Here is a 10195-nt window from a genome sequence, read left to right as displayed (position 1 = left end):
TTACCACATCAAGCAAGGCAAACTTATATGAAGGAAAGGACCCTGATGGGTCATATGGTATTTTACGAAAAATCGGCTAAGTCCCAAAATTGGGATGTCAGAACTACACTAAAAAGTTACCACATCAAGCAAGGCAAACTTATATGAAGGAAAGGACCCTGATGGGTCATATGGTATTTTACGAAAAATCGGCTAAGTCCCAAAATTGGGATGTCAGAACTACACTCAAATGTTACCACACCAAGCAAGGCAAACTTATATGAAGGAAAGGACCCTGATGGGTCATATGGTATTTTACGAAAAATCGGCTAAGTCCCAAAATTGGGATGTCATAACTACACTAAAAAGTTACCACATCAAGCAAGGCAAACTTATATGAAGGAAAGGACCCTGATGGGTCATATGGTATTTTACGAAAAATCGGCTAAGTCCCAAAATTGGGATGTCAGAACTACACTCAAATGTTACCACACCAAGCAAGGCAAACTACCTAGGTGAACCCTAGCAAGAAACACGGACCAAGTCAGATGGCCTAAGTCAAGAGTACAAGTGACCTAGGCAAAGTTGTATGGCGGTGAAGACCCGGAAAAATATGGTTAGTGTAGTGTAGACAGGGGAGGAAATTCCAATTCCTCAAGACCTTTATTTTGGGTTTTGGCCCCTTCAAGAAGCTTGACCTAGGCAAAGTGCCTAGGGTGCAAGTGCGAAGACCAATCGAATAGTAAGACAAGTTTTGACCGATTGCCCTAGGCAAGCTTGTATGAAGAAAGGGACCCTATGGGTCATATGGAAATATGCGAAAAATCGGCTAAGTCCCAAAATTGGGATGTCATAACTACACTAAAAAGTTACCACATCAAGCAAGGCAAGTTACCTAGGTGCACCCTAGGAAGAAACACGGACCAAGTCAGATGGCCTAAGTCAAGAGTACAAGTGACCTAGGCAAAGTTGTATGGCGGTGAGGACCCGGAAAAATCGGGTTAGTGTAGTGTAGACAGGGGAGGAAAATTGAAATCGGCAATCCCCTTATTTCGGGTTTTGACTCCCTCAAGAAGCTTGACCTAGGCAAAGTGCCTAGGGTGCAAGTGCGAAGACCAATCGAATAGTAAGACAAGTTTTGACCGATTGCCCTAGGCAAGCTTGTATGAAGAAAGGGACCCTTCGGGTCATATGGAAATATGCGAAAAATCGGCTAAGTCCCAAAATTGGGATGTCATAACTACACTAAAAAGTTACCACATCAAGCAAGGCAAGTTACCTAGGTGCACCCTAGGAAGAAACACGGACCAAGTCAGATGGCCTAAGTCAAGAGTACAAGTGACCTAGGCAAAGTTGTATGGCGGTGAGGACCCGGAAAAATCGGGTTAGTGTAGTGTAGACAGGGGAGGAAAATTGAAATCGGCAATCCCCTTATTTCGGGTTTTGACTCCCTCAAGAAGCAAGACCTAGGCAAAGTGCCTAGGGTGCAAGTGCGAAGACCAATCGAATAGTAAGACAAGTTTTGACCGATTGCCCTAGGCAAGCTTGTATGAAGAAAGGGACCCTATGGGTCATATGGAAATATGCGAAAAATCGGCTAAGTCCCAAAATTGGGATGTCATAACTACACTAAAAAGTTACCACATCAAGCAAGGCAAGTTACCTAGGTACACCCTAGGAAGAAACACGGACCAAGTCAGATGGCCTAAGTCAAGAGTACAAGTGACCTAGGCAAAGTTGTATGGCGGTGAGGACCCGGAAAAAGCGGGTTAGTGTAGTGTAGACAGGGGAGGAAAATTGAAATCCGCAATCCCCTTATTTCGGGTTTTGACTCCCTCAAGAAGCAAGACCTAGGCAAAGTGCCTAGGGTGAAAGTGCGAAGACCAATCGAATAGTAAGACAAGTTTTGACCGATCGCCCTAGGCAAGCTTGTATGAAGAAAGGGACCCTATGGGTCATATGGAAATATATGAAAAATCGGCTAAGTCCCAAAATTGGGATGTCATAACTACACTAAAAAGTTACCACATCAAGCAAGGCAAGTTACCTAGGTACACCCTAGGAAGAAACACGGACCAAGTCAGATGGCCTAAGTCAAGAGTACAAGTGACCTAGGCAAAGTTGTATGGCGGTGAGGACCCGGAAAAAGCGGGTTAGTGTATTGTAGACAGGGGAGGAAAATTGAAATCCGCAATCCCCTTATTTCGGGTTTTGACTCCCTCAAGAAGCAAGACCTAGGCAAAGTGCCTAGGGTGAAAGTGCGAAGACCAATCGAATAGTAAGACAAGTTTTGACCGATCGCCCTAGGCAAGCTTGTATGAAGAAAGGGACCCTATGGGTCATATGGAAATATATGAAAAATCGGCTAAGTCCCAAAATTGGGATGTCATAACTACACTAAAAAGTTACCACATCAAGCAAGGCAAGTTACCTAGGTACACCCTAGGAAGAAACACGGACCAAGTCAGATGGCCTAAGTCAAGAGTACAAGTGACCTAGGCAAAGTTGTATGGCGGTGAGGACCCGGAAAAAGCGGGTTAGTGTATTGTAGACAGGGGAGGAAAATTGAAATCCGCAATCCCCTTATTTCGGGTTTTGACTCCCTCAAGAAGCAAGACCTAGGCAAAGTGCCTAGGGTGAAAGTGCGAAGACCAATCGAATAGTAAGACAAGTTTTGACCGATCGCCCTAGGCAAGCTTGTATGAAGAAAGGGACCCTATGGGTCATATGGAAATATATGAAAAATCGGCTAAGTCCCAAAATTGGGATGTCATAACTACACTAAAAAGTTACCACATCAAGCAAGGCAAGTTACCTAGGTACACCCTAGGAAGAAACACGGACCAAGTCAGATGGCCTAAGTCAAGAGTACAAGTGACCTAGGCAAAGTTGTATGGCGGTGAGGACCCGGAAAAAGCGGGTTAGTGTATTGTAGACAGGGGAGGAAAATTGAAATCCGCAATCCCCTTATTTCGGGTTTTGACTCCCTCAAGAAGCAAGACCTAGGCAAAGTGCCTAGGGTGAAAGTGCGAAGACCAATCGAATAGTAAGACAAGTTTTGACCGATCGCCCTAGGCAAGCTTGTATGAAGAAAGGGACCCTATGGGTCATATGGAAATATATGAAAAATCGGCTAAGTCCCAAAATTGGGATGTCATAACTACACTAAAAAGTTACCACATCAAGCAAGGCAAGTTACCTAGGTACACCCTAGGAAGAAACACGGACCAAGTCAGATGGCCTAAGTCAAGAGTACAAGTGACCTAGGCAAAGTTGTATGGCGGTGAGGACCCGGAAAAAGCGGGTTAGTGTAGTGTAGACAGGGGAGGAAAATTGAAATCCGCAATCCCCTTATTTCGGGTTTTGACTCCCTCAAGAAGCAAGACCTAGGCAAAGTGCCTAGGGTGAAAGTGCGAAGACCAATCGAATAGTAAGACAAGTTTTGACCGATCGCCCTAGGCAAGCTTGTATGAAGAAAGGGACCCTATGGGTCATATGGAAATATATGAAAAATCGGCTAAGTCCCAAAATGGGGATGTCAGAACTACACTAAAAAGTTACCACAATAGCAAGGCAGACTTGTATGAAGAACGGGACCCTGATGGGTCATACATTATGACAAGAAACACGGACCAAGCGTACCGAGAGAATCGGTTCAAATAAAGCCCTGGTGAAAGTAGCAAATATCCCAAAACGAACATGAATTTTATACAGACAAGAGTACAAACATAAAGGAACACGGACCAAGCGTACCGAGAGAATCGGTACTATAGAGCCCTCGTGGTTCTACATTAAGACTTTATGTTAGGGGTTCAAACCCCATAGTACTCAAACGGTGACAGTAGCAAATATCCTGAAACGAACGTGATTTATTCACACAAGAGTACGAACATAAAGGAACACGGACCAAGCGTACCGAGAGAATCGGTACTATAGAGCCCTCGTGGTTCTACACAAAGACTTTATGTTCGGGGTTCACACCCCAAATCGAACGTGGAATTTACTTTCTGATGGTCATGCGGTCGTCCAAAGGGGTCTAGTATCCTGGGATGACAAGCATCACGGGCACAGCTCGTATCAAAACAGTCGAAGAGGCCCGCGAAAGCTTGCTTTTCATGGCTATGCGATGCACAAATTGAGTTTACTCACCGTAGTATAAAACGAACGAACCGAACCTATCCGAGTAGGGATAATGGGCGCAGTAACATACTTCTGTGACCCAGCGAGAGTTGAACGAGGTGACATGAACTGTCAGTGGCTTATATCAGATGGGATACATACATGAGATTGCTTTCAAATCTACACTCGAAAACCTAACCAAGTAAAAGCGAACGTGGGAAGGATTCGAAACCGGTCACGAAATCTTAAGCTGGAAAGAGTCATCACTATGGATACATATTATGCGAAACCAATCAAGTGCTCAGTACTGATCCAAAACCTAAGAGCACTAGTGAACACCTTATTCTCACCCTAGTTCACATCCAAGTGATCGACCACGTGTGTGAAGCAAAGACCAATCGAATTCCTCAATGAACCGAACACTATGAACAAATGGCCAAAAACGTTATAACTATCCAAACATACTACTATCTAGCGAAAGTCATCACGATGGAACCATACAATGATCTTAACCTATAGCGCTCACCTATTCCTACCCAGAGTGCAAGTGAACAGATTGCTCACCCGTACCAGTTCACATCCACGTGATCGACTAACATACCGAGGTTACCACAAGTCAAAGTTATACGTTTACAAGCGCAAGACCAATCGAAAACCCCGAAAGCAATCTCGACCCAAAATGTATTATCCGTGAGTGTAGTCGAGTCTCGTACTCGTCATCTGTAATCGTCGGATAGAATATCCAGTACACGGTTGTCTTTCCAAATGAAATCTACATACAGAACTCGCTCTTGGCAAATGGGTGGCATTGGCGCAATCAGGAGCGAGTTCCCGTCCGGGTGCCAAGTGATTGGCAAATGTTTGGGGGAAAGCAACCATATATTGATTTGTCTGTTAGTGTACTGGGTGTTTGAGGTATGTAGTATCCACGCTTGGTTGGGTGTGTCAGAGGACCATGGATGCGTTCACAACCCCAATTGGGGTACATCGGGAATGATTTTGTGGAACCGATGTGCCCGGCACACACTAAGTTTTGTTGCAAGTTAATAGTGTGCCATGTCCGGGGGGGTTGTGATTAAACTCTGGTGAATTGCGTACTGTGGTGATTGGGGTATGAAAGCCCCGCAGTTGCAATGATCGGACGCGCCTAGCGTGTCCTTTAGTTGATGGTAGGGAAATGAAGGCCCTTGTCAGCTCACCTAAGTATTCATGGAAGTTTGGCATAAGGTCGCTGTGGTAGGGGTATGAAGGCCCCGTCAGCGCATGCACAATCGGGCGCACGAGCGCTTAGCGGAGTCGAATGCCGCTCAAGTGCCTGTCCGGTGCATCGGGTGTGTGTGATACGAGGGCAATGAGGTTCGCACGGGGGCTCGCCTCCCGTGTGCTACCGGACTTGACAACATATAGAACGTGGTGTTTGCTCCTCCGGGTGCAATGGGACAATGAACATTCGAACGCAAAGTCGGAATTCTGGTTGATCCTACCAGTAATATACGCTCGTCTCAAAGGTTAAGCCATGCATGTCTAAGTACAAACAGATTTAATGTGAAACCGCATAAGGCTCAGTATAACAGCTATAATTTACGAGATCATCAACCTAGTTACTTGGATAACTGTGGAAAATCTAGAGCTAATACATGCAACATGCCAGGACCCTCGCGGGAACTGGTGCACTTATTAGTCAAACCAATCGCGGGTTCTCCGTGTCATTGAGTTGAAGTCTGGATAATGATGCTGATCGTATGGTCTCGCACCGACGACAGATCTCGCAAATATCTGCCCTATCAACTATGGATGGTAGTATAGAGGACTACCATGGTTGCAACGGGTAACGGGGAATCAGGGTTCGATTCCGGAGAGGGAGCCTGAGAAATGGCTACCACATCCAAGGAAGGCAGCAGGCGCGTAAATTACCCAATCCCGGGACGGGGAGGTAGTGACGAGAAATAACAATATGAAACTCTTTAATGATGTTTCATAATTGGAATGAGTAGAGCATAAATCCTTCTACGAGGATCAAGTGGAGGGCAAGTCTGGTGCCAGCAGCCGCGGTAATTCCAGCTCCACTAGCGTATATTAAAATTGTTGCGGTTAAAACGTTCGAAGTTGATACTTGTCCAACACAGTCCGGCTCCGCCGACCCGGTCAACCCGTGGTCGGTGGGCCAAGTCGGAATCTGGTTGCGACTCAATGGTGTGGTAGGGCACCAAGTCTGTGTCATGGTGTGCCCTTCAACGGGTGCAAGTGTAACATAGAGCTCGACCGCTCACGTTTACCTTGAACAAATTAGAGTGCTTAAAGCAGGGTGCCCAAACGCCCTAGAATAATCTTGCATGGAATAATGGAATACGACCTTGGTCTAATCTTTCATTGGTTTGTACTCAGACCGGAGGTAATGATTAACAGAAGTAGTTGGGGACACTAGTATTACGGCGCGAGAGGTGAAATTCGTAGACCGTCGTAAGACTAACTAAAGCGAAGGCATTTGTCAAGGATGCTTTCTTTAATCAAGAACGAAAGTTAGAGGATCGAAGGCGATTAGATACCGCCCTAGTTCTAACCGTAAACGATGCCAACTAGCAATTGGGAGACGCTACAACCAGGTGCTCTCAGTAGCTTCCGGGAAACCAAAGTCAGGTTCCGGGGGAAGTATGGTTGCAAAGTTGAAACTTAAAGGAATTGACGGAAGGGCACCACAATGAAATGGAGCTTGCGGTTCAATTTGACTCAACACGGGAAAACTTACCAGGTCCGAACTTATGGAGGTGAGACAGATTAATAGCTCTTTCTCAAATTTAAGGGTAGTGGTGCCTGGCCGTTCTTAGTTCGTGGATTGATTTGTCTGGTTAATTCCGATAACGAACGTGACTCACATATGCTAACTAGAACGCAGTCAGCGTTAATGCGTCGATGCCGATTGGAACGGGTTAGGACCTTTCGGTGGAGTATGACCTGACACCTTCGCTGTTCGTGTGCGCAAGTGCACTTACGGTACGCTGCTTAGCAGGACAATTTGTGTTTAGCAAAATGAGATCGAGCGATAACAGGTCCGTGATGCCCTTAGATGTTCTGGGCTACACGCGTGCTACAATGTGGGTAGCAGCGTGTCTCCTATTCCGAGAGGAACGGGAAATCACTCAAATACTCACTTAGTAGGGATTATGGATTGCAATGGTCCATATGAACTCGGAACTTCTAGTAAGTGCTGGTCATCAGCCAGCGTTGAATACGTCCCTGCCCTTTGTACACACCGCCCGTCGCTACTACCGATGGATTATTTAGTGAGGTCTTTGGAGATGATCGTTCGCTGGATCCTCGTGAACCGCGTCTGCTTTATCGAAGTTGACCGAACTTGATGATTTAGAGGAAGTAAAAGTCGTAACAAGGTTTCCGTAGGTGAACCTGCGGAAGGATCATTAGTGGCCAAGTGATCCTTCCAGAAGTCCGAACCTGCGGGTTGAGACTTCGGCACAAGTTGCCATATGATAGTTGACGAAACACGTTAGAAGTCCGAACCTGCGGGTTGAGACTTCGGCACAAGTTGCCATATGATAATTGACGAAACACTATAGAAGTCCGAACCTGCGGGTTGAGACTTCGGCACAAGTTGCCATATGATAGTTGACGAAACACGTTAGAAGTCCGAACCTGCGGGTTGAGACTTCGGCACAAGTTGCCATATGATAGTTGACGAAACACTATAGAAGTCCGAACCTGCGGGTTGAGACTTCGGCACAAGTTGCCTTATATACATACATTGGCCATATAAACAGAAGTCCGAACCTGCGGGTTGAGACTTAGGCACAAGTTGCCATATTATATTCGATCAAACACTTAGTAGTCCGAACCTGCGGGTTGAGACTCAAGACCGTAACCAGATGTCACTATACAAGTCCGAACCTAAGGGTTGAGACTTAATGCGATCTAGATACCAAGTTGACATCCAATACCTGTTGAGCAAAACCAAAGATTCCCTGTTCTCGAATGATTACACTATATAACAGGGAATCATGAAGAAATCAAGCAAGCGTGAAACAAAGTCATCACTTGGGCATGCTCGATAGCCAACCACATGACCTTAACCTAAGAGAGCATGCAAACCACATGATACCTATAAACGATTAACCCGCCCTAGTTCAATCGTTCACCAAGTGATGACTTCAGTATGGCTAAGAGAAAAACTTTTAAATGGGAAAAACTCAAAGTCCGAACCTCCGGGTTGAGACTTCCGCGTCGGAGGTGGGCGCACCTCCTATCCGAAAGATGGTGAATCAGGGGTGTCCGATCAGCAATGGTCGAATGCCCCGTCGTAGTCTAACTATGACAATCAAAGTCAAGACCTCCGGGTTGAGACTTTCCGCGTCCGGAGGTACGCGTACCGCCTACCCGAAAGATGGTGTGCTTCTGGGGTATTCGATGAGTCGGATACCCCGTCGTAGTTCAACTATGACAATCAAAGTCAAGACCTCCGGGTTGAGACTTTCCGCGTCCGGAGGTACGCGTACCGCCTACCCGAAAGATGGTGTGCTTCTGGGGTATTCGATGAGTCGGATACCCCGTCGTAGTCTAACTATGACAATCAAAGTCAAGACCTCCGGGTTGAGACTTCCGCGTCGGAGGTGCGCGCACCGCCTACCCGAAAGATGGTGAGTCAGGGGTGTTCGGTCAGCAATGGTCGGATGCCCCGTCATAGTCCAACTATGACAATCAAAGTCAAGACCTCCGGGTTGAGACTTTCTGTGAGTACAAGCATAAAGGAACACGGACCAAGCCGTACCGAGAGAATCGGTACTAGAGCCCTCGTGGTTCTACATTGAGAGAGCCCTCGTGGTTCTCATTAGGGGCTTTATGCTAGTCGTACTCAATACTGTGGTGTGAAGTATAAAGTATAGAGTCCTCCACTGGTCCACGCTGCTCCGGCGGTCCTGGGTAAGATAGTTCATTCTAGCTTGCCCTATGTGGAAGAGGACTCAATACCCTACCTGTTGAGCTTGAAACAAAGTCATCACTTGGGCATGCTCATATTGCCATACACAATTACATTATATTCGAATGAGCATGCAAGCGACCCTATATAGACCGAACCAAAACGATTGATACCGCCGTAGTTCACCCCCACCAAGTGATGACTTCAGTATGGCTAGTGTGTGAAGTATAAAGTATAGTCCTCATCTGGTCCACGCTGCTTTGCAGTCCTGGGTAAGATAGTTAATTCTAGCTTGCCCTATGTGGAAGAGGACACAATACTTAATACTTTGAGTACAAGCATAAAGGAACACGGACCAAGCCGTACCGAGAGAATCGGTACTAGAGCCCTCGCGGTTCTACATTGTGAGCCCTCGTGGTTCAAACTAGATACTTTATGCAAGGCGTACTCAAAAGTGTGTTGTGAAGTATAAAGTATAGTCCTCCCCTGGTCCACACTGCTCCGGCGGTCCTGGGTAAGATAGTTCATTCTAGCTTGCCCTATGTGGAAGAGGACTCAATACCCTACCTGTTGAGCTTGAAACAAAGTCATCACTTGGGCATGCTCATATTGCCATACAATATTCCATTATCTACTAATGAGCATGCAGCTATATGATTATAACCTGTAAACGATTACTCCGCCGTAGTTCAGCGCTTCAACCAAGTGATGACTTCAGTATGGCTAGTGTGTGAAGTATAAAGTATAGTCCTCCCCTGGTCCACACTGCTTCGGCGGTCCTGGGTAAGATAGTTAGTTCTAGCTTGCCCTATGTGGAAGAGGACACCATACTTAATACTGTGGTGTTATGAACAAAGTATAGTCCTCCACTGGTCCACGCTGCTCCGGCGGTCCTGGGTAAGATAGTTCATTCTAGCTTGCCCTATGTGGAAGAGGGCATACAAGACAAAGTATAGTTCTCCCCTGGTCCACGCTGCTCCGGCGGTCCTGGGTAAGATAGTTCATTCTAGCTTGCCCTATGTGGAAGAGAACATACATGAACCAAGAACGAAGGTTATGACCGAGGAATGATTCGACAACTAACCGATGGTATGAAATGTGAAGAATTCAAGCAAGCACACAATCAAGTCATCACTTGGGCATGCTCGATAGCCAACCCAATGACATTAA

This window comes from Anopheles ziemanni (assembly GCF_943734765.1).
Source record: "Anopheles ziemanni chromosome X unlocalized genomic scaffold, idAnoZiCoDA_A2_x.2 X_unloc_12, whole genome shotgun sequence".
NCBI lineage: Eukaryota > Metazoa > Arthropoda > Insecta > Diptera > Culicidae > Anopheles > Anopheles ziemanni.
The sequence above is the reverse complement of the archived record's forward strand: the minus strand, read 5'-3'. Positions refer to the sequence as shown.